Below are 5,467 nucleotides of genomic sequence, written 5' to 3' on the forward strand. Positions count from 1 at the left end.
GCCGAATTGGTAAGGCATTCGACATGTAATCGAAAGGTGTGGGCTCGGTCCCCACTCTGGCGCGTGTTTTGTTTCTTTCTTCTGTATATTCAAAAAAATGTTTACTTAATTAACTGTAGTTGAAAAGAAAAGAGCCTAACCACACCCCTATGCCTCCTTTGGCGCTGTAGACTGCTGACCGATCTTTATGTATTTCCTCAACGAGCCCCTCATTTCCTTACTATGTTATTCTGCGAAAGCCTAGCGAGGGTCTCGGTTCAGGCAGCCTTGATGTCTTGGTAGCATAAGAAGGCTTCCCGTCGGTAACCCGCTGATGACAGGCTGTAGACGTTCGAGTCACGCCCCGGGGGTTGAAAAGAAGGTCCCCTTCTCCCCGTGTAGTCAGAGTAGCGCTGGCTACCACCCTCAAGCGTCAGATACACTTCTAGTAAATATAAATAGCTCAGAAAGTGAAGGAGAACACAGTCGCCCAGATAGCCGAATTGGTAAGGCATTCGACATGTAATCGAAAGGCGTGGGTTCGGTGCTTACTCTGAGCGCGTGTTTTTCTTCCTTTCTTCTGTATATTTAAAAAATGTTTACTTAATTAACTGTAGTGGAAAAGAAAAGAGCCTAACCACACCCCTATGCCTCCTTTGGCGTTGTAGACTGCTGACCTATCTTTATGTATTTCCTCAACGAGCCCCTCATTTCCCTACTATGCTATTCTGCGAAAGCCTAGCGAGGGTCTCTGTTCTGGCAGCCTTGATGCCTAGGTAGCATAAGAGGGCTTCCCGCCAGTAACCCGCTCATGACAGGCTGTAGACGTTCGAGTCACGCCCCGGGGGTTGAAAAGAAGGTCCCCTTCTATCCGTCTAGTCAGAGTGGCGCTGGCTACCACCCTCAAGCGTCAGATACACTTCTAGTATATATAAATAGCTCAGAAAGTGAAGGAGAACACAGTCGCCCAGATAGCCGAATTGGTAAGGCATTCGACATGTAATGGAAAGGCGTGGGTTCGGTCCCCACTCTGGGCGCGTGTTTTTCTTTCTTTCTTTTGTATCTAAAAAAAATGTTTACCTAAATAACTATAGTGGAAAAAAAGAGCCTAACCACACCCCTATGGCTCCTTTGGCGTTGTAGACTGCTGACCTATCTTTATGTATATATATATTTATATATATATATGGGACAGAAATAAGGGTTAGCCGTCAAGAGTTCCTCGGAAAGCAAAGGGGAGGATTTGGGAGGTAATTGACAGAGATAAAGAATTTGGAAAGAAAGAAAGAAAGTGGAGAAAAAATGCCCGCCAGGTGGGATCCGAACCCACGACCTCCAGAATGCCGGTGTGGTGCGATAACCACTACGCTACCGGCGGGGCTATATTCCCCCTCCACTTCCTGGGTATGTATGTGAGCTATTTTTGTTTCCCGCGCTTGGGGTGGGTTTTTTTTGTGACCACCTGGCGGGCATTTTTTCTCCACTTTCTTTCTCTCTTTCTTTCCAAATTCTTTATCTGTTTCAAATACCTACCAAATCCTTCCTTTTGCTTTCCGAGGTTTTCTAGACTGCAAACCCTTATTTCTGTCGTACTTTCAATGAGCCCCTCATTTCCTATTCTATTTCGCTAGATGCATAGCGAGAGCTTCGGTTCTGGCAGTCTTGGTGCCATAGGGAGCTTAAGAGGGTTCAACGCTGGTCGAGCACTCTCTACATGTCGTAGACACTCGAGTCACGGCCCGGGGGTTAAAAAGAAGGTCCCCTTCACCCCGAGTAGTCAGAGTGGCGCTGGCCAGCACCCCCAAGTGCAGGAAACAAAAATACCTCACATAAATCCCCAGAAAGTGGAGGGGAAAAACAGCCCCATTGGTAGCGTAGTGGTCATCGCACCAGACGCGTATTCTGGATGTTGTGGGTTCGGATCTCACCCGGCGGGCATTTTTTCTCCACTTCATTTATTTCTTTCCAAATTCTTTATCTGTTTCAATTACCTACCACATCCTCCCCTTTGCTTTCCGAGGTTTGCTTAACTGCTAACCCTTATTTCTATCTTATTTTCAACGAGCCCCTCATTTCCTATTCTGATTCGCTATATATATATATATATATATATATATATATTTTTTTTTTTCTTAGTACCCCAGGTGGAGTACGGAGCACGTTCAGGTTTCTGTACTCCGTAAACGAAATTCGCTGATTGCGAAACCAAAACAGTCTCCTAAAGTTAATCACGTGCTAAAATCTCCCTGTGTTTTACACTGCTGTGGGTGCGAGATTGTGCTGATTTGAACAAATGACAATGGCGTTATTCAGAAAGGGCGTTTCTATCTAAGCTGCCAAAGTAAATCGTTCTCAGTGATTTAAAATGCTGAGACACCTATGATTTCCTTTTTAAGTGCTTATGAAACACTCAAGAAATCATTCACAACCATTATTTGGGCCTTGGCTGTTCTGTTTTCTTCTTCATTTCATTCGTAACTTTGGACACTATTGATTCTTTGTGACTATATTTTGCAGAACCCAATATTTTATTTTGCGCTTTCTTTCTATTGAAGTTAGAGGTTTATAGGGGCGAAGTCTCCTACGGGCTGGGGCTGTTGGCGTTTGCTATCGTCGTCGTCGTCGTAATCGTCGTTAGTTTTATGTAGTCACGGTACTAACCACCGGGAATATCGTTAATGCCTCACACTAGAACTTAAAAGGTTCAGAAAAACCCCAGCCCACTCTTTCGCATCACGATGGAGCACTTCGTAACGCGTGGTAAAAAAAACACCGCAACACTTGTTTATGTTGTGCGCCAGAGAGCTTCGGTCTTCAAAGACAAGAGGCTTACAGCAAAGCTGCGCACGTCTACCTCCCAAGAGGTTCATCTTTATTGGCTAAAACGAAAGCGGGAAACTGGACAATCGCGTTTTCGTAAGAAAGAGAACAGTATAGAGTAAGATATTCAGTGGCTGGGCAGACTGGTTGGGGCGCATGCGAAAATGGGTGTGCCCCCCGCGGACGAAGAGAATAGATACGGGGCACAAAAAAGCATTTCACAGAAGCTAGCAACTGAACAGAAAATAGGTATGGTCACAATGGGTTAAACACGAGTAGATCACAAAGGGTTAAGCATTTTAAGTGGTGGTGAGAACCAGGCGTCCTTCCCCAGCAGTAATGGCATTGTTGAGCCACATTAGGCTAATAAAGCTGCTGTATTTGGAGAGTTTCTGCTAATTCTGATGGGAAAATGAAGGGTAGGAATAATGAAGATATAAAAATTATGAGGCCACCAGTTTTATTCGAGGGATAAGCACGTTAGTTTTCCCTATGTTTCATTATACCAACGGTGGCTGACCCAAACCTATAAATGAGATAAGATTCCCGAACCTCGCGGTCGTGGTGGGTTTTGAAAGCGGATTCTAAAATTGCTGCTTTAAGATGTTCACATGCATGACCGGGATCGTTCACATGTCTTGACAGGGGCCCAAAAGTGCAGCCTTTTGCATGACAGTGGTGATTATTAAATCGTATTCGGAAGGGCGTTTCAGTTTAGCCGATTTATTGATGCCTACAAACAGGGCACTCTAGAATGTATACGAAATTAGCAGAATCACAGTTGAAGTTACCCTTTATATTTGCGTAGTACTCTGAAGCCGTGCTGGTGGCACGCTGTGTAGTGGTCACGTGTGGGCATACTTTATATCCAGGTTCATTACAGGGCATGCGACCAGTAGTTTCCGGTCGGCTGATACGAGCGTTAGTAAAAAAGTCGCCAAAATTCCTATAACGCCGATAGAAAACGCGTGGTGGTTCAGGGAATATGCTTTTTAAGCATTCACTTTGAATTAGAATATTGTGATGTGTTCTTTGTACGGTTGAGGCTCTTTGATGAGAGGCTGACTGGGTTGAACTAACCCTGTTTTGGTTTCTTGTTCGGGCCTTTTTTTACAGATTTCCTTACGGTCTGATTGGTTGGCCAGCACAATAGCGTCGTCGATAACTTGTTCCGGGTATTTCTTATTCAGAAGGGCGGGGTCTTGAGTTCTCGACAGTTTGAGTCAAAGTCGGCTTGGTTCGTGCAAACTCTCCTTAAACGGTGGGCGTGTCTATACGGTATTGCAGTCTTACTGTGTCTGACATGGTTACTTTGGAAGTGTAAATACTGCCGCGTGTAAGTCGGTTCTCTATACAGTTAAGTTTGAAGCCGACCTTGGTAAGTAGTAGCGGTAACAACCGGAACGTTTACACTGTGGTCCGAATAGAAATGAGCAAGCGAAGTAATAAGATGGGCGAGGTTAAATGCCTCAATGAAGGTGAGAAGCTCCGCGTCCCCGTGCTGCCAGATCATAAAATATCATCAATATACCGTTTATATTAGAGTGGCTTTAAGTTTTCAGTGTCAAGAAAGTTTGATTCAAGGTGAGCCATAAAGATATTGGCTTAGTTTGGCCCGATTCAAGTTCCTGTTGATGTTCCGCTGACTTGCACAAAATGAACTAAGTCAAAATGAAAATTGTTAGGTTCAAGAATAAGCATAAGGGAAGTTTGGAGAGTAGAATACTCGATAGGTTTGTTGCAAGATGAGTGCTCATACGTAAGCGATACAGCGGTGATGCCGTCTTCATGGGGGTTGCTAGTATACAGGGAAGCAACATTGAGGGTGACCAGGAGTCAGTTATCAGGGATTTATATTTTTGAGATGTCTGAGGGAAAATTATTGGTATTGTTAATTAAAGAAGGAAAGCTGGTCGGAATGTTGCAAATTATATTATCGACACAGCGCGAAAGGTTTTCGACAACAGTGCCAATGCCGGATACAGTGGGGCGCCCTTGGTTCTTCACCTTGTGAATTTTAGGCAGAAGATAGCATTTACCGGCTGCTGGGCTTAAAGGGATCAAGGAACGAGCCGTGGTTTCATTTATGGTATTATTTTTAGCTAGCTCAGCTAATTTATCTTTGACTATTTGCTTATAGTCTTGAGTGGGATCATTGGCTGGTTAACATAGTCGGTTTTGTAAAGGATTACGATGGCGCTTCCGAGGGGTCTCAGGACCAGAATAAAACCTGCTACTACCGACCTTTGTCCGTCCAACCTGAAAAATTGAAAACTGGTACTCGATAAGGCATCTTTGCAATTACCTGAAATATTCCTCAATCACTACGAAACCACTGCCCATTTCCTCCAAAAGCGACAGGAACTACTCTGTCAAGACCTAAGCTAAAGAGAGTTGAACCTTTTAAGCAACTACGACTCCAAGGAGGCATCCGCCATTTCCCGAACAAAAGCCCGCAATTTTTACTGAGATGAGGTTTCTAACGCTGGCCACAAGCGTAATAATATAACAAGCTCCAGCGCTAGTAACCCCCACTCGGACAATATAAACGATAATATCAATACGACTGTAAATAATGCTTCGACTACTGCACCCCAACATGTTCAGTTAAAAACCAGTGCTAATAATTTTCCCTCATCTGCCGTCACAAAAAAAATCTTACCGGGAA

General features: G+C 44.2%; 1 non-coding gene across 1 annotated transcript; it reads right to left on the reverse strand.

Moving 5' to 3' along the window:
* Positions 1-1,284: 1,284 nt before the first annotated feature.
* On the reverse strand, positions 1,285-1,357 carry Trnaa-ggc (transfer RNA alanine (anticodon GGC)). Its single transcript has one exon. It is a non-coding gene; the product is annotated as a tRNA-Ala (tRNA).
* Positions 1,358-5,467: the final 4,110 nt, after the last annotated feature.

Source organism: Haemaphysalis longicornis, unplaced genomic scaffold (assembly GCF_048455015.1).
Source record: "Haemaphysalis longicornis isolate Haplotype H1 unplaced genomic scaffold, Haemaphysalis longicornis Haplotype H1 scaffold_7, whole genome shotgun sequence".
NCBI lineage: Eukaryota > Metazoa > Arthropoda > Arachnida > Ixodida > Ixodidae > Haemaphysalis > Haemaphysalis longicornis.